Below are 23,203 nucleotides of genomic sequence, written 5' to 3'. Positions count from 1 at the left end.
ACATCCACATCTTGGCATAAGCTACTAACCCTTAAACAACACTTCCAACTTCTCTCCATAGAGAAGAGGAAAGAAAGGCCTACATTTCAGTGAATTTAGTGACATATTCCCAAAACATACCTTCCCCAAATTCACAACCCCTGAGAGGAGTCCACACAGGATATTTTCAAGTTGGCAGTGTCTCAAATCATTGCTTGTCTTGTGTTAATGTGTTTATTTGGTTTCAAAGGATTGTCTCGCTCACCCACAGGCAGTCAAAAGAACACACAGCATTGTCAGCCAGATTGGCTGTAACCATTATCATAACCTTTACTATATCTGCTGACATTCTGTTTTTGTTCCCAGTCCAGATGTCATGTATAATGGAGTATATTCTCTCATTATGTGCATTAGTGTCCAGGAATGCCAACATAATTCAATGAACTGTTTGATATTTGAAGAAAGAACTTCATTTTTGTAAACTACTCAAATTTTCCAGCAGCCACCTACAAACCAGGGCATCCACTGCTTACTTAATCTCTCCTGAACTTTCCACAGATATAATGCTCAATTATTCTAAAAATAGCACGGTTTTCTATTAATCAAATCAGCTGAAACATACCATAAGAATAGTATGAGGTTGTTTCACTACTCTTCTGAACAATAGGTTTGCCGGTAGAAATTCTGATCCCCAATCTCTATTTCAAGATGCAAAAAAAAGGTTATGCCAGAGTAGCCTTAAACTATGCATACATTACCCTGGAGTCAAAAGCCAGAGCCACCAATTTTCTGACCTCATTAATGAGCCCCTGCTTGCATTTCTCCACACATGTTGGGGTGGAGAAATATCAACATGTCCAGAAGAAAATACTCCCCTCCCCTCCACTGTCTACACAACTTACTCTAACTGAGCTTGTATCCTCATTGTTTGAAACCCATTCTTTTTAAGGTAATTAATGTTCTGCTTCCCTTTTGCTAATTCTAATGATCAACTGTCCTCTTATTAGATGTCCTATAGCATTTGACATAACTGGTTGATTCTGTCATCCCTGTATTCTCTATGGGCCTGTGTCACTAAATATTCCCACATTTCCTCCTAGTCAATTGGTTTCTATTTCCCAGTTTCCTTTGTGAACTCCTCCCCTGCCAAATGTGTTCAATTATCTAATGTTTTCTTCTTGGCCTGCTTTTCTTTTACTAGTCTCCTTAGAAAATCTTATGCCATCTCATAGTTTCAAATAGCATCCATATTTTGATCATCTCCAGGTCCAAATATTTAGCCTTAATCTTTCCTCTAAGCTCCAGCCTCAAATATGCAACTACTCCCCATCTCCACTTGAATGTGTAACAACACAGCTTATGATTAATATACCTAAAAGAGAATTCTTGATTTTCCACCCACAAGTCACTCATCTCAGTAAGGGAGACCATTAGCCACCCTGTGGCTCAGGTTAAAACCTTGGAGTCATCCTTAATTCCTCTTTTTTCCTCACACTCTCAAACCCATCCACCAGGGCATAGGAGTTCCACCAAAACTAGCCCCAGAGTCTGACCAATTCTTACCATCTCCACTGCTATAATTTTAATTCAAGACATTTCTCACTTAAACTCACAGCCTCTTGGTGAGTTTGGCTTTCATGCTCTCCTTCCAAAGGGCCTCCTATACACAGTAGCCAAATGATATTTATAAAGCAAAAATTGGGTTATACCATTCCCCCTAATAATTATAGTCTAGTACAGCTTCCCATGCAAGTCAAATCCAAATGCATTATTTCACTCACCTCTACGATCTAAGCCTAACTCCTTAACTTCAAACTGCAAACTCCCCTCTTACTGTCTACAGTCAACTACTTTTTTGCCTTCAAACACACCACAGTCCTTCCCATCTCTGGCCTTTGAATTTTCTTTTCTCCTCCTGCTTATATCAGTCTTTCCGACATCTCTCATTATTTTGATCTCCAATCACCACTTCACTTCCCAGAGAAGACTTCCAGCACCAGCCTAAAGTAACCCATTTCTTTCAATCCCAACTTTCTCTTCATCTTAGTTTTCAAACCTTTAAAGTATGCTGTTTATTCATTTATTTACATATGTATTTCTGGTCTTCCTCCTAGAATGGGGCTATTAGAACCTTGCATTTTTTCGTTAAATGCATTACCAGCTCATACAACAGCACCTAAAACATAGTATGCACTTGAATGAAAAACATCCAAAAAAGTGTCTAAAGAACCCATGTTCAATTTGTTTCATACATAGAATATTAAATTATCCCTTCTGGACACCTAGAAGACAGATTTATGTTAGAGTATTGGGAAAATCCAAAAGATGCATCTGTTTCATATGAAGAAATGTATTAGAATGCCTAGTAGTAAGATGTCATTTTTCAGATGTTAACAACCATGCCTTCAGTAATCAGCCTTTGCTCATTTGGGACGCAATCAAAAGGATTACACTGACCCGACAATAGACATGTATGTTATTTTTGTCCTTTTTAATGTGGTGTTCAATCTCCCTGTGGCCGCCAAGAACCATCTTAATCAGCAGTATAGTTTGTGGACATCTTGAAGAAATCAAGAATGTCAAGACTGTCAACATTTTCACTGAAAACATATCTAGTTTAAGTCCTTCAGTGTAATATGTACAGCCGAACTGAATGTGGCTCCTTCCTTTAGTCCTTGGAGAACATGAAGGTACGACTCTAAACCATACAACATGCAACATAGTAGACAACCCCAGGATCTAGAATCAAATCACCTAGGCTCTACCATTTCAGCTCGGGCAAGTTACTGAACTGCTCTTTAGGCCTGTTTTCTTCTCAAAAAAAAAAGGATATGAGAGAGAGAGTTAAGATGGCGGAGGAGTAGGGGAACCCTTTTTCAGCCGGTCCCCTGAGTCGAGCTGGATAGGTACCAGACCAGCCTAAATAACCACGGAATCAGCCTGAGACGCAGGAAGATACATCTGGATCTCTACAAATGAACATCTCCAGCGCTGAGTATTGAGGTACAAAGAGGGGAGCCGTGAAACCACGCACAGATATCGGAAGATAAACGGAAGGGGGAGGGAGCCGCCGCGATCGGGCGCCAGGAAGCGGCAGCCACCTGCACGGGGGAGCGGGCGGACTCATGGACAGCAGGCTCGAGAGAGCTGACTGAGACCGGTGAGCCGGGAGCGCGCGCCACCAGGCATCTCGCGGAACACCGGAATTCCGGTGTGCTCATGGGATCCAGACTGAGACCGGGAGCTCCCGGAGCGCGCACGGGGCGGCTGCGGGCCACCTGCACGGGGGAGCGGGCGGACTCGCGGTCGGCACCCGCGAAACAGCAGACTGAGACCCTGAACCAGGTGCGCGCGCCACCAGGCTTCTCACGGAACTCCGGAATCCCGGTGTGCTCACCAGGCATAGACTGAGACCAGGAGATCCGGGAGCGCGCGGGGGCAGCTGGCGGCTGGCCGTGTTAGAAACACAAAGGACAGAGACGCGCCAGCCCTAGAAGTGAGGGCTGGGACGTGGGGGGGGGGGGGGGGCGCACAACCCAGGACACTGCAGGGTTGAGCAGCACCAACAGTAACGGAGTTAAAGTGGCCAGAACATCAGTGCAGAATGGGCCGCAATCCCTCTGTTCTGTGACAATTCAGCCTCTGCTGCTCTGACTCTCAGAAGAGGCCAGCAGACCGCCAGGGATAGCCGCCAGAGAACAAAAGCCTGGAAATACCGGCTCACAGAGTGCCCATCCCCATCCCCCCTCGCAGGGGACACGGAGACTCTACCCAAACAGGGTTGCCCGAGTATCTGCGCGGCAGGCCCCTCCCCCAGAACACAGAAGGCAGGCTGAAAAATCAAGAAGCCCACAACCCGGGGCGCCTGGGTGGTGCAGTCATTGAGCGCCTGTCTTCCGCTTAGGGCGTGATCCCAGCATTCCAGAAAGGAGTCCCTCATTGGGCTCCTCCGCTAGGAGCCTGCTTCTTCCTCTCCCACTCCCCTGCTTCTGTTCCCATTCTTGCTGACTTTCTGTCTCTCTCTCTCAGATAAATAAATAAATAAAATCTTTAAAGAAGAAGCCCACATCGATAAGATCCCTATAAAACAAGGGGCACGGCCTGGGACCCAGTCAATAATTTGGGCTCTGGACAACCCCACAACCTCTCCTCATCAGAATGACAAGAAGGAGAAGCCCCCCCCAGCAAAGAAAAGATAGTGAGTCAGTGGCATCTACCACAGAAATAATGGATATGGATGTAACCAAATTATCAGAAATGGAATTCAGAGTAACGATGCTCAAAATGATGAGTAGAATTGAAAAAACTATTAACGAAAAGGTTACTGAGAATATAGAATCCCTAAGGACAGAAATGAGAGCGAATCTGACAGAAATTAAAAATTCTATGAGCCAAATGCAGGCAAAGCTAGAGGCTCTGACGGCCAGGGTCACAGAAGCAGAGGAACGGGTTAGTGAATTGGAGGATGGGTTAATAAGGAAAAAAACAAAAACAGAAGCTGCTCTTAAAAAAATCCAAGCCCACGAATGTAGGTTACGGGAGATTACTGACTCAATGAAACGATCCAATGTTAGAATCATCGGCATCTCCGAGGGGGTGGAGAAAAACAGAGGTCTAGAAGAGATATTTGAACAAATTGTAGCTGAAAACTTCCCTAATCTAGCGAGGGAAACAAACATTCGTGTCCAAGAGGCAGAGAGGACCCCAACTAAGCTCAACCACGACAAACCTACGCCACGTCACGTCATAGTGCACTTCGCAAATATTAGATCCAAGCATACAGTATTGAAAGCGGCCAGGGCAAAGAAATTTCTCACGTACCAAGGCAAATGTATCAGAATTACGTCAGACCTGTCTACACAGACCTGGAATGAGAGAAAGGGTTGGGGGAGCATTTTTAAAGCTCTTTCAGAGAAAAACATGCAGCCAAGGATCCTTTATCCAGCAAGGCTATCATTCAGAATTGATGGAGAAATAAAGACATTTCAGAATCGCCAGTCACTAACCAATTTTGTAACCATGAAACCAGCCCTACAGGAGATATTAAGGGGGGTTCTATAAAGGTAAAAAGGCCATAAGATTGATACAGAACAGAAAGTCACAGCCAATACAAACAAAGACTTTACTGGCAACATGGCATCATTAAAATCATATCTCTCAGTACTCAATCTTAATGTTAATGGTTTGAACCTTCCCATAAAACACCACAGGGTTGCAGATTGGATAAAAAGAAATGACCCATCCATTTGCTGTCTACAAGAGACTCATTTCGAACCCAAAGATGCATTCAGACTGAGAGTAAGGGGATGGAGTACCATCTTTCACGCAAATGGACCTCAAAAGAAAGCTGGGGTAGCAATTCTCATATCAGATAAATTGGATTTTAAACTACAGACTATAGTTAGAGATGCAGAAGGGCACTATATTATTCTTAAAGGAAGTATTCAACAAGTGGATATGACAATTATAAATATATATGCCCCCAACAGGGGAGCAGCAAGATACACAAGCCAACTCTTAACCAGAATAAAGAGACATATAAATAAAAATACATTAATAGTAGGGGACCTCAACACTCCACTATCAGAAATAGACAGAACACCCTGGCAAAAACTAAGCAAAGAATCAAAGGCTTTGAATGCCATACTCGATGAGTTGGACCTCATAGATATCTATAGAACACTACACCCCAGAACCAAAGAATACTCATTCTATTCTAATGCCCATGGAACATTCTCAAGAATAGACCATGTTCTGGGACACAAAACAGGTCTCAACCGATACGAAAAGATTGAAATTATCCCCTGCATATTCTCAGACCACAACGCTCTGAAATTGGAACTCAACCACAAGGAAAAATTTGGAAGAAACTCAAACACTTGGAGACTAAGAACCATACTGCTCAGGAATGACTCGATAAACCAGGAAATCAAAAATCAAATTAAACAATTTATGGAGACCAATGAGAATGAAAATACAACAGTCCAAAACCTATGGGATACTGCAAAGGCAGTCCTAAGGGGGAAATACATAGCCATCCAAGCCTCACTCAAAAGAATAGAAAAATCTAAAATGCAGTTTTTATATTCTCACCTCAAGAAGCTGGAACAGCAACAGAGGGACAGGCCTAATCCATGCACAAGGAAGCAGTTGACCAAAATTAGAGCTGAAATCAATCAAGCAGAAACCAGAAGTACAGTAGAGCAGATCAACAGGACTAGAAGCTGGTTCTTGAGAGAATCAATAAAATTGACAGACCACTGGCAAGACTTATCCAAAAGAAAAGAGAAAGGACCCAGATTATTAAAATTATGAATGAAAAAGGAGAGGTCATGACGAACATGATTGAAATCGGAAGGATTATTAGAAATTTTTATCAACAGCTATATGCCAATAAACTAAGCAATCTAGAAGAGATGGAATCCTTCCTGGAAACCTATAAACTACCAAGATTGAAACCGGAAGAAATTGATTCCTTAAACAGGCCAATTAATTATGAAGAAATTGAGTCAGTGATAAACAGCCTTCCAAATAACAAAACTCCAGGCCCGGACGGTTTTCCTGAGGAATTCTACCAAACATCCAAAGAAGAAATAATACCTATTCTCCTAAAGCTATTTCAAAAAATAGAAACAGAAGGAAAGCTACCTAACTCATTCTATGAGGCCAATATTACCTTGATCCCCAAACCAGGCAAAGACCCCCTCAAAAAGTAGAATTACAGACCGAACTCCCTAATGAATATGGACGCCAAAATCCTCAACAAGATACTTGCTAATAGAATCCAACAGTACATTAAAAGGATTATCCATCACAATCAAGTGGGATTCATACCTGGGATGCAAGCGTGGTTCAATATTTGCAAATCAATCAGCGTGATACATCGTATCAACAAGAAAAGACTCAGGACCATATGATCCTCTCAATTGATGCCGAAAAAGCATTTGACAAAATACAGCATCCTTTCCTGATTAAAACCCTTCAGAGTGTAGGAATAGAGGGTACATTTCTCAATCTCATAAAAGCCATCTATGAAAAGCCTACTGCAAATATTATTCTCAATGGGGAAAAGCTGGAAGCCTTTCCCTTAAGATCAGGAACTCGACAAGGATGCCCACTCTCGCCACTATTATTCAACATAGTACTAGAAGTCCTTGCAACAGCAATCAGACGACAAAAAGGGATCAAAGGTATTCAAATCGGCAAAGAAGAAGTCAAAATGTCTCTCTTTGCAGATGACATGATACTGTATATGGAAAACCCAAAAGAAGCCACTCCCAAACTATTAGAAGTTATAGAGCAATTCAGTAACGTGGCAGAATACAAAATCGATGCTCAGAAATCAGTTGCATTTCTATACACGAATAACGAGACCGAAGAAAGAGAAATCAGGGAATCCATCCCATTTACAATAGCACCAAAAACCATACGTTACCTTGGAATTAACTTAACCTGAGACGTAAAGGACCTATATTCTAGAAACTATAAATCACTCTTGAAAGACATTGAGGAAGACATAAAAAGATGGAAAGATATTCCATGCTCATGGATCAGAAGAATTAACATAGTTAAAATGTCCATGCTATCCAGAGCAATCTACACTTTCAATGCTATCCCGATCAAAATACCGAGGACATTTTTCAAAGAACTGGAACAAATAGTCCTTAAATTTGTATGGAAACAGAAAAGGCCCCGAATCTCCAAGGAACTGTTCTAAAGGAAAAACAAAGCTGGGGGCATCACAATGCCGGATTTCGAGCTGTACTACAAAGCTGTGATCACAAAGACAGTATGGTACTGGCACAAAAACAGACACATAGACCAATGGAACAGAATAGAGAGCCCAGAAATGGACCCTCAGCTCTTTGGGCAACTAATCTTTGATAAAGTAGGAAAAAACATCCGGTGGGAAAAAGACAGTCTCTTCAATAAATGGTGCTGGGAAAATTGGACAGCTACATGCAAAAGAATGAAACTTGACCACTCTCTCACACCATACACAAAAATAAACTCCAAATGGATGAAAGACCTCGATGTGAGACAGGAATCCATCAAAATTCTAGAGGAGAACATAGGCAGCAACCTCTACGACATCGGCCAAAGCAACCTTTTTCATGATACATCCCCAAAGGCAAGAGAAACAAAAGATAAAATGAATTTATGGGACTTCATCAAGATTAAAAGTTTCTGCACAGCCAAGGAAACAGTCAGAAAAACTAAGAGGCAGCCCACGGAATGGGAGAATATATTTGCAAATGACATTACAGATAAAGGACTGGTATCCAAGATCTACAAAGAACTTCTCAAACTCAATACACGAGAAACAAATAAACAAATCAAAAAATGGGCAGAAGATATGAACAGACACTTTTCCAATGATTACATACAAATGGCTAACAGACACATGAAAAAATGTTCAAAATCATTAGCCATCAGGGAAATTCAAATCAAAACCACACTGATATACCACTTTATACCAGTTAGAATGGCAAAAATAGACAAGGCAAGAAACAACAATTGTTGGAGAGGATGTGGAGAAAGGGGATCCCTCCTACACTGTTGGTGGGAATGCAAGTTGGTACAGCCACTCTGGAAAACAGTGTGGCGGTCCCTTAAAAAGTTAAAAATTGAGCTACCCTATGATCCAGCCATTGCACTACTGGGTGTTTACCCCAAAGATACAGACGTAGTAAAGAGAAGGGCCATATGCACCCCACCAATGTTCATAGCAGCAATGTCCACAATAGCTAAATCGTGGAAGGAGCCGAGATGCCCTTCAACAGATGACTGGATTAAGAAGTTGTGGTCCATATATACAATGGAATATTACTCAGCAATCAGAAAGAACGAGTTCTCAACATTTGCTGCAACATGGACGGCACTGGAGGAGATAATGCTAAGTGAAATAAGTCAAGCAGAGAAAGACAACTATCATATGATTTCTCTCACCTATGGAACATAAGAACTTGGAAGATTGGTAGGAGAAGAAAGGGATAAAGAAAGGGGGGGTAATCAGAAGGGGGAATGAAACATGAGAGACTATGGACTATGAGAAACAAACTGAGGGCCTCAGAGGGGAGGGGGGTGGGGGAATGGGATAGGCTGGTGATGGGTAGTAAGGAGGGCACGTATTGCACGGTGCACTGGGTGTAATACGCAACTAATGAATCATCGAGCCTTACATCGGAAACTGGGGATGTACTGTATGGTGACTAACATAATATAATAAAAAATCATTAAAAAAAAAAAGAAAAAAAAAGGATATGAATACTAACACAGCTCATAGGGTTAGAGGCAGGATTATGGAGATAACAGATCTGGGAGAAAATTCATTCTTAAAAATATGACTTGGGGGTCTCTGCAAAGAGAATGACATGGTTGGCTAACTAGAGTTAGGTAGAGCTGGTCGGCACTCACCACCCATTCCTGCTGTCTACAGTATTCCTATACAACAGCAGGGGCTGAAAAGTTAAAGGGTATGTTCCCCCGGAAAATTCTGTCGCCAGGGTTCTGGATGCAAATTCAATTCCACCAATTTGATGTGCTCATATGAAACCGAATGCCTGAGTCCGAGATCATCCCCAGCTACTGCTCCTGCTGAAAGGAAGGTCACAGAGTTGTCCAAACTCAACATGCCATGTGCAGAGGTCGCCTCAATGGAAACAGCAATGGCAGCCGCCTCCTGATCTCTGGATTGCAGCTCCAACAGGTCTTGAGCCGGTGTCCCAGTCCCGCCCCTTATTCAAACCCTTTCCCCATTTCAGGAGCCCCTAATTTTCTGTACTAAATGCCTTTCTGTCTGAAACACCTAGCATAGCTCCTGGATCCAGTACTGAAAGTTGATTTACATTTTATAATCACAACAGTAATCGGCCTAGAGTGTGACAATTTTCCGGTATTGTTCTAAGTCTTCGCATAAACTGACTGACTTACTCCTTTGATAAGCCTGTGAGGTACTTCCTCTAACTATATCCTGGTTTTGCAAGTAAAGAAACTGACAAATAGATTAACTTGCTCCCAAATAAAAACCTGAGTGGTAAAGGCAAGATTCAAACTGAAGCAGTCTGGTTCTAGTGGCACACTCTTAACCATTCCTCACAAAGACAACAGGCAAATTATCACCTGTTAACAACAGCTCAAGCTTTCAGTGAACAAGCATTAATGACAAAATAAATAAATAAATAAAAACAACAAAATAAACCACCACACACCTACATAGAGGTAGCTCTAGAAAGACTCCTGGACACTATTTAGTTCAATTCCTTCATTTTATATATCGGGAAAATGAGCCTCTGAGCAGTTATACGACATAACTCACACAACTAAAATTGAGGGGTGGAATACAAGTTTTTAACGCCAACTGCAGGATCTCATGACTTTTTTGGGGGGGATTTTTGACATTTTCTTCCAAAATATTCAGTTACTACTGATATGTATACACCTGGAGAGGTGTTTAAGCTTTAGAAATCAGCAAGAAATCAGCAAGATTGTAGGAAACTTTTGTTAAACTGTTTTTTTTTAATTAATATAAGGAGAGAGGGACTGTCTACAGAACGAAAAAGATTCTAATTTTAGAATTCAGTGTTTACCACTGAACTTCTGTATTTTAAACTGCACGAAGAAAATCTGACCTAGAGCTATTATAAGCAACACATAACTTTCATAATTAGATCATTTCCACTTCAATTTTCTGCCATTCCATATGGTAAAAATTGTGGGAAAATCTATAAGGGTTAATGAAATGCTGTGTTTTTAAAGAGATGCAGTACATGGTCTTTTCAACAAATGTGGTATGCATTTTTACTTCTGATAATTAGCAAGATTATGAAAAACTTGAATGCCCATGGGTAAAAGTGCTACTGGGCATTCATGTCCCCAAATTTGTCTGGTTTCAGTGATAATTGGAATCTAAAAACAGATTAACATTTTCATCTTAATAACCTTAGAACAAAAAAAGGGAAAAATTAGATCAAGCTCATAGATTTTTCCATGATATGATCAAAGATTATCATTGTTACATTACAGAAATGACCTTGAAGTGATCTAGATTCTGAAAACTCTCAAGACTAGGAACTGACTTTTGGAGGTTTTATTTGTGTTGTGCATTTTTTTAAATTTATTTGCACAACTTTAATCTCTTGGATTGGAATTCCAAATCCCTGATAATTAAAAAGAGAATCTGCAACGAGATAACATTTTCTCTCTGCCAGATTGCCCAAGCAGCAACCCGGTTGGCCAACAGCAATCATGGAAAATGATGCATACAAGTCCCGGAACAGTAATAAAAATGCCAGCATGTGTTTATTCCTCAGCAGTAAATAAAACCCCAATTATTCACACTGTCTAAAGTGCATCTCCCTGAGGAATTCTTTTCTCCCCTAGCAGCTTCAGCATGAGCTCAAACAGCAAGGCTGCAGGTAAAACTGGAGGGGGAGGGAGGGGAGGAAGGCATCTTCCCAAAATGCCCTGGAAAAGGCTGGCTCCTCAAGCCCCATCCTGTGTCTATAAAATGGAGATAATCAGGCGATTTAAACAATTCCATACGTCAGGCTGTTTGGTTTATTGTGAAGTAAATTAACTAGATTTTTACAGAAGTGTTTAAGAAAAAAAAATCACTGATTTCCAGCATAGTCAGGAAGCTAGGACTCTGGCAACAGCCCCCAACTTTTTCATTAGGTATATTTTTGTTAACTTCTTATCTCATGTTGTAAAACATTTCATTATAAATTTGGTAAGTGAACATTTACTTATATTTTAACAAATAGCAAGTTTAATCACCAGAGCCCTGATTAAGAGATTAACAACAAAATCCCAGACAAAAGCAAAACAAAACAGTGTTTTACTGAGATGTGCAGGATGATCAAGAGGAACTGCCCGATTTCAATACCCAACAGTGTTATGGAAAAGACTTTGAGGACCCCCTGGTATGCCTGAAATATCTAAATATATGAAAAACCTAGACTGTTGGAATTATTGGGTTTAAAAAAAAAAAAAACACAAGTCATCCCCCAGAAACTGTATCAAAACAAAACCCTCAACCTGAAAAATCATATGGTCTTTGTCTTTTATTGCCACTGCCTTAATAAGAGGTGCTCTTGGGAGGACTAAGCCAGATTTTTGAGTTATAAAAATTCAGCACAGAATGACATTTTATTTAAGACGATTCCTTCACCTTTACTGGATAAATAGTAGATAATGCCACCACTCAGCACGCTAAGGTTGCTTTCTGACCATAATAGCTCTATGGCAGTCTTTCCTTTATAAATGGCAATTCCAGCCATTAGAAAAAGCTGTGACCTAATGGTGAGTTCACACTAACCCTTCAATGGATCCAACTGCTCCTTCCAAAATCTCATTCTGCCCTGTAGACTCTCATGTACGATCCCACTTGTTATATTTAGTAACCTGTTCGGTGTATTGTTTACTCACTGAAGATCCAGGGAACAACCCCTCTGATGTTATAAAACAAGTAGCAATTTCTAAGAAATTAGTCATCAGCAATAGTTAATGACTTAATTTGATGGTTGCATCCAAAGGCAAATGCCAATGAGCTCCATTTACCTCTAACAGGCTACTCATTAACTATATTAACAACCACTTTTGCCAATGAAAACTGTAATTAACAGTGTGTTGGCAAATAAACTGCCAGCAAACATAGTTAAGTAATTGCAGAGAGTTAAAATGTTTGGTTTTGCTCTTCAAAATTTAGAGTAAACTATCATTAAATTCAAATCGACTACACATTAAAAATATATCTTCATTTGGGCCTTCCACTTTTTTTCTACTATTGGTCTATTTCATTCTTTTTCTTGGTTAAACTACTTTCAGCCTTGGCCCTATCTTTGCCGCATTCACTTCCTCACTGCTTTTAACCCCCGCCTCTAAAGCTTTCATCATCCTCCTCCACAAGGAGGCTTTCTCATGTTAATCACTCCTTTTTAAACCCAGCCCAATTGCCAGATCTGTTTCATATACTATTTTTTTACCTCCACCCTTCTCAAACATTGATATTTATATAAGACTATGTATTTCTCTAATCATCCTATTATTTCTCTGAGTCTTCGGTAATGACTCTCCTTCACCCCATAGATTTACTAAGGCAATCTCCTAAAACTCAATCCTAGGCCCAATGTCCTTTTACTCACTCTATCTTTGAGGACCATGGCTAAACTACTCTTTGAACCACTGGATTCTGTTTCCCATCTCCCTTCTCTGGACCTTAAAATAGATGTTGTTCATATACCTCAAGGCTTTCTCCTCCTTCTTAAATTGTTATCCAGGAATGTGAGATCAATGAATGATGTTACCAAGAAGTGAAGGTAATAATGGTACCAGATGCCATTAACAAGGGAAGAGTCTATGGGCTACTCGGAATCAGAGGGGACAACTCTTGTAGCCCAGAATTTAAATTTTTCAATCCACTCTTTGTGGAAGTGAGAGAATAGCATTGGAAATGTATGGATATCTAAAAAAAAAAAAAAAGGTTTTGAATAAGGACTGTGATCGATGCCATAAAAAGTAATCAAGATTTAAATGTATACAAAATTTTAGGTTTACAGAACACATGCCAGTAATACTTGACCTTCCTTCCCTCTTGGCAACAGTGAATTTTTCTGATAAGACCCCTTCCTCTTGCCCTTGTAGAACGTCCATTCTAGTGGATATTTTACATTCACTTTCCCATTAAGATACTGGAGGAGGAGACACTCATAAGGACAAATGCTTGCTATACTAAACAAACCCAAGGTTAAGGGAGAAATCTGACCGGAATGCAGATGTTTATGCTTCCATAGTGCTGACTGCAAACTTCTAGAGGAAAACTGGGCCCTTTGGCCCTTACTGAAGGCCCAGTATCATTTAGAGAGAAGTATTAAATCTTAACCAAGCTTCCTAGGGAAAAACATGGAGACTGCAGACAGACATATTGAGCCCTCTAAGCATTCAGAATAGATGCACTAAAGGAAGCCTAAAACCTAAGGCTGGGGGAGGGGAGGAGGATGCCACATGTACCCAAGAAAAAGATAAGGCAGGATGTGATAATGCTAAAGGGGCACAATGTGCTCTCTGATTCTAAAACTAAAATGCTTCCATATGTTGTTGCATATTTGGAGCCTCTTTAACATGAAAAGAATTCTTGCCTACATTACTGTTATTTTACATTTACATCACACAATAGCCATAACATAGCAACAACTCTCATATACTGAATATTTTACCAAGAATCCAACACTGTGCTAACCCTTTCTATGCTATTATTTAATCTTGGCAACAAGCTTCTAAGACTACTCATTAATGAGTGAATAAATGAGTCCTTCAACAAATCTATTGATTATCCTAGGTCTGCATTCTAGGTCTATATGATAGAGATCAAGACCATGGACATAATATAATAGAGCCTCTCACTCCAGTGCTGCAGGGTTTACAAAGTGAATTAATATACTGTACCTTTTATCTTTACAATACAGTGAAGTAGATAAGATAGGTATATTAGTCCATTTTACTAATGAAAAATTGACAAAGATTAAGTGACACTCAAACTCTGGCTTTTTGAGTACAAGTTTCTCATTTTGAGTACAGCTTTCATTTTTATAGCCATATAAGGTAGGTAGGTAGTCTTACTCTTTCCCTTTTACAGATCAAGAAGCAGCTAAGAAACATTAATACCACGTCTAAGGTCACACAGATGCTAAATAGAACAGGACCTGCAACATGTCTCCATCTGCCTCCAAAAGCCCATGCTTTTAATTACTGCCACTGGTAATGAGTTGCAGCAAATCTTTGTATAAAACCTGTTATGTTCAATACTGAATGTGAACAGGTTGAAAGCATGAGTGTGTAAACACAAAATCTAACTTAATTCCTAATGATAAGCCAAACATAAATTACTGTTTCCCAGTAGTAAGAAAATCTTCAAGAGTGAAGAAAGCCTCAGTGTATCTTAAGAGTTACAATAAAAAAAAAAAAAAAGAGTTACAAATCTACCGGTAAGAATCCAGCAAATTTTCAAGGTTTCTAATAAAATTAATAATGCTAACTATTGAAGTTTATATCAGTAAAACTGCTTTGATTCAGTATTTCTAGTACACCTATATATATTTGACATTTTTTCTTGTGATTGTATAAAAATATATTTGCTACCAAACTTTGGATTGTGTAAGTCATTCTAGATTTTCCTAAATTCTGACAGTTCATTCTGGTTTTATCCTTGTTCACAGAAAGCCAGGATTTTGATGATCTCCAAGTTCTGGGTGCTAAGCTTGAGCTCTTTTTGTGAAAATCTAATAAAAATGAGAGAGGCTCAAATCCTTCTTCAAATGGAGTTACTGGTTTATTGCCCATGTCCACCTTGAATTTGTCTTTTTACCCTCTTCCATGTTAATTTTAGTTTTAGCAATTCAGACAAATTTGATCAAGCAGAAGCAAAAACATGTGGTATGAAAGCAAGTAGGCATTTTGAAATCTTCTAGAAAACAAATAAGATGATGTGCCAAAGAAAGGAGTCTTTCACTTGTTTTAATTTTGAAACACAGGCTAAATTCCTCTTTTAAATAATGCATTAATACTCCTTTCTCTACAAATGATATTAATTGGCACCCATTTAGGTCTTCTGTTTGGGGGAAGAGTGGCTATTGACTTTGCCATTACAGATTTATTTTAATGTTCAAAGGTAATGTCCTGACTGCTTCTGGTTTTCCAGCAGTAAAATGGGCAAACACAATGTAATTATATGCAATGTGAAATTCTCCAGAACCTTTTTAAAAAACTAAGAAGGGGTAGTCATACCAACTATTAGCACAGAAATCAAAGACTTTTCCTCTATCATTCTATTAAGTATTTTGTAAATGACAAGACCATTTCATTTCAGCAGCAGAGAAACTAAGAAAATTTAAGATTGCAAAGGTGATTTTTTTTTTAAATAAGGGGGGTAAAAAGGTAAAGCACAAAAATCTAAAGGACAAATGACGCTAATATTTATTGTTTTTATTAAATTAATACCACAACTTTGCATTTGTGTCACTTCTGATGAGTTTTATAAATCTTATTTCCTTTGGGTCTCACCACCATCCCAAAACATAAGGTCAAATAGGAAGTAAACTTATTATGCTTAGACCAGTAATTTTTGCTTCCAGTCTCTTAAAAAAAAATCATTACTCTGAGCCTTTTTCAAGGTTTCCCATTCCCAAGAAACCTTTTCTCTGCTGAACTACTTGGCAAGTTCCTATTCATCCTTACAGGGCTCATTAAAAGCTACTTTCTCTGAAGTATTGCCTGACTTCTCTTCCACCCACAGAGTAAATCACCACCTTTTTAGTGCCACCTTTACTCCTTGAGCACATATTATGGTGCCTATCACACTGTACTGCAATTACTTGTCCACATGTATGTCTTGTATAGCCTGCAGTCTAACAGGGAGTTCCCTGAGGGCAAGAATTCTAATTTCCTTAGCACTCAGCAAGCACTAAATAATCTCTAAGTAGGTGCAAATATACTAGATGGTATGAAGATGGAGGAGATGCCATCAAGAAATTGAACATATATAGCAAAAGCAAATTGCAATCCACAATCTCAGGTGAGCAATGACTCACTTATTATACCCTGAACTCCACCCCCCCCCATTTAACTTCAGTTCACTGGAGAAAATGTTATGGGAAAACACAGTTACATCTAATTCCAAGTCTTTGGTGAGGGGCAGAATTTTGTTCCTGAGAGTCATCTGTCCATGCTAACATCTTCTGGAACGTTCTTGTTTTGGTCTTGTCTTTGGTCTCAGTCTCCAAGATCCCTCTAGGTCTGGGGATTCTCACTGCTCCTTTCATATAGGTCTCAGTCAGGGGTTCTTGATAACCTCCCTGAGCTCTCCTGGGGCACAGGAGCTGAAGTCCCCATTGCTCGGTGAATTCTGGAACCTCTCTAGACTTCCATCATTTCCTCTTACTAAGTTACAGAGTCTAATTTCATTTTTCAGAGACCCACCAGAGTTTAAGGTCTCCTCACCTCATGTGCTGTTCTCATCTCCATACCCCAAACAGGAAAATGTTTACTTCATCTCAGCAGCATGAAGACCTGGATTTCAATCATTTTGTTTTTCTATGCTATAAATCCCCCTAGAGTCTAGATTTGAGGCTATGGAGCCTTTTCTGTTTTCCAAAGCAGAGGTCTTCCTCTGAAGTCATGTAGAGCTTATAATTAGGTTGTGCTAATGGAAGAAATACCATGGGATAACCAGATGTAATCATGAGGTAATATCCTGCCACACGTCTGGCGCAAAAGAAAAGATGTGCGCAGGTAAGTGTACTTCCCTTGTAGCAGTCTACACTGGCTGATAAAAGGACCTCGCACCCGAAGGTCTTGAGTCAATGCTCTGGCTGGGAAAATACGATGTCTATTTAGTCTTTGTGTCAATTCAGTTCTCTCTCCTCAGAACCTTTCTTCTTATGCAGATCTGCCTCTCCGAACTACAGGAAGTGGCATAGAGAATCTCACTTAGAGAGGCTTATCACTCTTCCAAGAACCTTATCACCCTTCCAAGAGCCTTATCACTCTCCAAGAGTGACCTCCAAATTGGACTTGACTAGGCCATTGAATGCGGTTATATGGTTAATATATCACCAAGCCCTTGCTGCATCCAATAGACACCACTTAACTGGGATCTTTTAACAGCTGGCACTTCCTGCTCTCATCCCTATTACTTGCAGTTTTCAACCAGATATCTAAGTAAGTCTCAAGTCCCACTAGTATTTTTTAGGAGATTAAAAATACCAAATACACACTAAATCTTTAGTGTGAAGTTATTTTACCTTTATCAAAAGTGATAAAAGCTGCTGACTCAACAGAAAGACAAAATTCAAGCTATTTTGGGAGTGAACAGGAATTTGGACTGCTCCCTCCATGCTTTCAAACTGCTGTTACTCTTGTGATGAGTGGCATGCACTGCCTAGGTCGGCAGTCACAAGTAAACTACACAGCAAGTCTTTGCTTTCATCAGCACGATACAGCTAACTAATTCATGTCATATTCATGAGCTGTGCCATCAAGACTACCTTCTAGGGAAGTGACTTGCAACAAAAAATGGTTTTGATTTTCAAAAAAATTAACTGCATTGAGATGTGGTTTTAAGGTGGCTCATTTTACAGTTATACTGCATATTAAAAAATGGCACAGTACGTTTCCCATTTACCTTTTACTAGAAGTTAAATGGTATCTATTTTAGTCAAATCCTCATTGACTTAAAAAAATCACTTATTTTCAGTCTTTAACAAGAATATCCTCAGTTACTTGAAGTTATACAGTTATACTGAATCATTGATATTTTAACTAGCTAGGTTTGCTATCATTTGTGATTGCTATAAAAGAATTATATCTTTTCTAAGGAACACAATCATAAGAAACTATGAAAATCACTGTATTTATGGTAAGTTTTTTAGTGAGCTTTCAGAAGAATTGTTGATATTCTGAAATATACACTTAAAAGATCAGAAAGGTTAGCACTATATACAATTAATATATTCTCTCTGCCTATTACTGTTTCTTTCATGGTGTCCATACATCCTTCCCTAAATCACATAGGTGCTTGAAACAAATTTTAAAATAAACCTAAAATATATATCACTTCCCCCAGGTTAGAATTTTTTCTAGGTACCACACTAGACACTTATTCCTTATTTTATCCTGAGATCCCTGACATTTTAAGGGACCTTATTATTTATCAGGAATACCCAGATGCTGCTTGATACAAAATACTCAGTAAATATTTGTTACACAGAAGGAAGGAAAGAAATGAATTTTCAAAGTAGTAAAAGGAGTAGGTAGCCAACAAGTCAGTAACTTTAAAATGCCCCAAATGTAATTGAACTTTTAATTTCTACCACCAATGAAACCCAGGAATTTATAGTTTTAATAAGCACAGGTGATTCTTGAACTAGGGTTTGAGAACCACTAGCTCAGGAAAAGATCTTTTACATTCCTCCAAAGACTAAATATGCAGTATTCTCCAGAAGAAAGCAGTTTTCTTTAACCTGCTTTAAGTTAAACATATTCCAAGGGAGGGACAAACCATTTAGGGAAATTTTTTAGACAAATTAATTTAGGGAAAATTAAATACCCCAGGAGATAACATACAGAAGTGAAGCCGAGGAGCGCCTGGGTAGCGCAGTCGTTAAGCGTCTGCCTTCGGCTCAGGGTGTGATCCCAGCGTTCCGGGATCGAGTCCCACATCAGGCTCCTTGGCTGGGGGCCTGCTTCTTCCTCTCCCACTCCCCTGCTGTGTTCCCTCTCTCGCTGGCTGTCTCCCTGTCACATAAATAAATAAAATCTTTTAAAAAAATTTTTAAAAAAAGAAAGAAATGAAGCCGAAAAAGCACACTTTTATAAAAATAAACGACCTCTGTTAGACTCAAGATTCTCAAGTCCATCTTTACTACGTGACATTATAGTAAGGATGGCCATACAGCCCAGGCATCAACAACAGCTACAATTTACACCTGCTGTCCTCCATACTGGAAGCTTAGTGTTTATTTTGGGGTTTTAAGTAAAATATTATTAGTTGCATTAAAACAAGATTTTCTGAAAGGGTTTGGTCAATTCTTTACACATGCAGCTCCCGCCATGGTCTCATCTGATCGTGTGGGAGGTGAACAATGTTCACACTAACAGTTTTATAAAATCTGAAAGATAAACAGAGGTAACCTATCTCTTTTCTTGGCTCCTTTTAGATGCACTCAACTTTTCCATTTCAAGGACTGTGTGCAGGTTCCTTGTTAATACTAATAAAACAAAATGTGATCTGCCAGGAGAGGCCAGGAACAGCCACTTTCTTCTGGTCGTAGTGGCAGGAGGGAGAAGTATTTGATGTTGCGGCTCCTGCCAACCACTTGTACTATGCAGGTGAGATGTGGCTCATACCACAGTCCAAATGTTGTCTTGCAGGAAACCAGGCAGCAACCAATTGATGAGGTCAGTGGAAAGAGACTACAGGCCAGAAATGCATAACAAATATGTGAGAAATAAAGCCTAAGCAGTTCTACTACAAAGTGTAAAAAATGCAATCTGAAGCCAAAGAGAAAACAATCCCATTTACGATTGCACCAAAAATAAGATGCCTATGAATAAACCCAACCAAAGAGGTAAAAGACCCATACTTGGAAACTAAAACTTTGATGAGCGAAATTGGAGACACCACTGCAAAGACATTGCTCATGGATTGGGAGAACACTGTGAAAATTTCTACACTACCCAAAGCAATCTACAAATTTAACGCAACCCTTATCAAAATTCAATAGCATTTCTCACAGAACTGAAACAACCCTAAAATTTGCATGGAATGGGAAAAGATGCCAATAGCCAAAGCAGTCTTGAAGAAAAGCAAAGCTGGAGGTATCACAATTCCAGGCTTCAAGTTTTATTACAAAGCTGTAGTAATCAAAGCAGTGTTGTATCTACACAAAATAGACATGTAGATCAATGGAACAGAATAAAAAACCCAGATATAAACCTACAACTGTATGGTCAATTAATCTTCGACAAAGGAAGCAAGAATATGCATGGCAAAAAGTCTTTTCAACAAATGGTGCTGGGAAAACTGGACAGCTACATGCAAAAGAATGAAACTGGAGCACTTTCTTACCGCATATACAAAAATAAATTCAAAATAGAATAAAGACCTCAATTTGAGACCTGCAGTCATAGAAGTCCTAGAAGAGAGCACAGACAGTAATTTCTGACATTGGTCATAGCAACATCCTTCTAGATATGCCTCCTGGGGGGGGGGGGGCGGAGCAAAAATAAAGTATCAGAACTACATCAAAATGAGAAGCTTCTGTACAGCAAAGGAATGAAAAGGCAACCTACGGAATAGACGATATTCGCAAATAACCTATCTGATAAAAGGTCAGCATCCAAAATCTACACAGAACTTAAACAACTCAACACCCAAAAACCAAATAAGCCAATTAAAAAATGGGCAGAAGGCAGACATTTCTCCAAAGACAATATACAGATGACCAAAAGACAATGAAAAGATGCTCAAAATCATCAGGGAAATATGGATCAAAACTACAATGAGATATCCCCTCACACCTATCACAATGGCTAAAATCAAAACCACAAGAAACAAGTGTTGTCAAGAATGTGGAGAAACAGGAACCCTCTTGCACTGTTAGTGGGAATGCAAACTGGTGCAGCCACTGTGGAAAACAGTATGGTTCCTCAAAAGGTTAAAAACTACCCAATAATTCAGCAATCACACTACTGGGTATTCACCAAAAAAATACAAAAACACTAATTCAAAGGGATATAGGCACCTCTATATTTATAGCAGCATTATTTACAATAGCCAAATTTTGGAAGCAGCCCAAGTGTCCATCAGTTGATGAATGGATAAGATACACACACACAAACACTTAAATATTATTCAGCCATAATAAAGAATGAAATCTTGCCACTTGCAATAACATGGATGGATCTAGATCTAAGCAAAATAAATCAGAGAAAGAAATACCATATGATTTCACTTATATATGGTATTTAAGAAACAGATGAGCAAAAGAAAAAAGAACCAAAGAAACAGATTCTCAACTACAAACAATCTGATGGTTACTTAAGTGGGGGGTGAAAAAAGGTGACAGGGATTAAGGATTGCACTTGTGATGAGTACTGGGTGATACATGGAATTGTTGAATCCCTATACTGTACACCTTAAACTAATATAATGCTGTATTAACTATCCTGGAATTAAAATGAAATAAACAAAATACAAACAAAAAATGCAATGTGAATATGCCCTTGCTATGTGGTCTTATTTACTATGTATATAAAAGTAGGACTATTTTTTTTTCATATCTTCAATTAATCTTTGCAGCAATTTTTTAAAAAGTACATGGTTAATGGAAATTTAGTATTGAATTCCATTTGTCAAGAGTAATTATCAAGTATAACTTACATAATATCAGCATTTACCATGCCCCACAAGGGCTACAGTGTTAACACCAACCTTGGAAACATCAGAAGAACCAGTATCAACGTCAGAAGTTTTAACTAGTTCAATAAAGCGGTGCCCAGAGAGGATGATTTGACACAGTCAACTGCACAAGAGGAGTTTACAGATCACTCTGAGAAGCAGGATTTTTCGTTTTTATTTTATTTTACTTAAATTCAATTAATTAAAATAGTGTATTATTAGTTTCTGATGTAGAGTTCAGGGATTCATCAGTTGCAAACAATACCCAGTGCCCTCCTTAATGCCCATCACCCAGTTACCTCATCCCCTCAGATGAATGCTCTTCTTCTAAGATAATTTAGATTATGAACATGAAGCCTTTTTTGTTTTAATGTACACAGATATACAGTTTTAAGCATAATCTTATTCCTGGAAAGTTTTTGGACAGAGCTATTGTATAGGCTCACAAATTTAACAATTTTTAATCACAAAATTAAGATGTTCCTCTTACAGGATTTTCGTTATTTTAGGGCTGCATCACACTCTCAAAATATCTCAATTTAGTTATTAATTATGTAATCACCCTCTGTACAGTGGGGGAAGGGTCTATTTCCTCACCTGTAAAATGAAGTTAAACTATATGGCTCCTCAGCTTCCTTCCAGGTCTCCTTATCTTTCTGATGCTAAGCCAATCGTCTTCCCTTGACAGATGAGAAAACTAAAGCCGGGGGCAGGGGGACAGGAAGGATTTCCTAAAGCCAAATAATATGGAGACAAGACTAAAGCCCAAGCATCTGGACCTTCAAACTCAGACCATTTTTGCTACAGATTGTAGACACAAAACCTCTAAGGAGCTTTCCATCCAAGGCCATCTATAATTATAATCAAACCAGACTTGATTCCAGGAACTTTGAGTATTTCCACCTGATTATAAGTCTACACATTACCATAGAGTCATATCACAGTGTTTCAGCTATTCTGAAGATTCTAAAGAATTAAATAAACATTGTTTATCTCACCAAGCTTCAAAATCTATCATGCATTACTTCTTGACTTGGATGCTCCAAATTTTAAGGGAAATGTTTGAACAATGTATTCAGCTAAATCATCTGACAGAGAGGTCAACACATCCTGTCTAGGATACTAAACACCTAATTAGAGACACATTTATCTCAACAAGCCTAGCCTTAGTGGATCCTACAGATGAACTAATTTAAATCATTTCTAACATGAGAAATCATTATCAAGCTTATGTCCTCTTTCTGTTCAGTCTAACCTTGCATTTCAAGA

Source organism: Ursus americanus, chromosome 2, assembly GCF_024610735.1.
Source record: "Ursus americanus isolate L20-20 chromosome 2, mUrsAme1.1.p, whole genome shotgun sequence".
Taxonomy (NCBI): Eukaryota; Metazoa; Chordata; class Mammalia; order Carnivora; family Ursidae; genus Ursus; species Ursus americanus.
Note: the sequence above shows the minus strand (reverse complement) of the source record.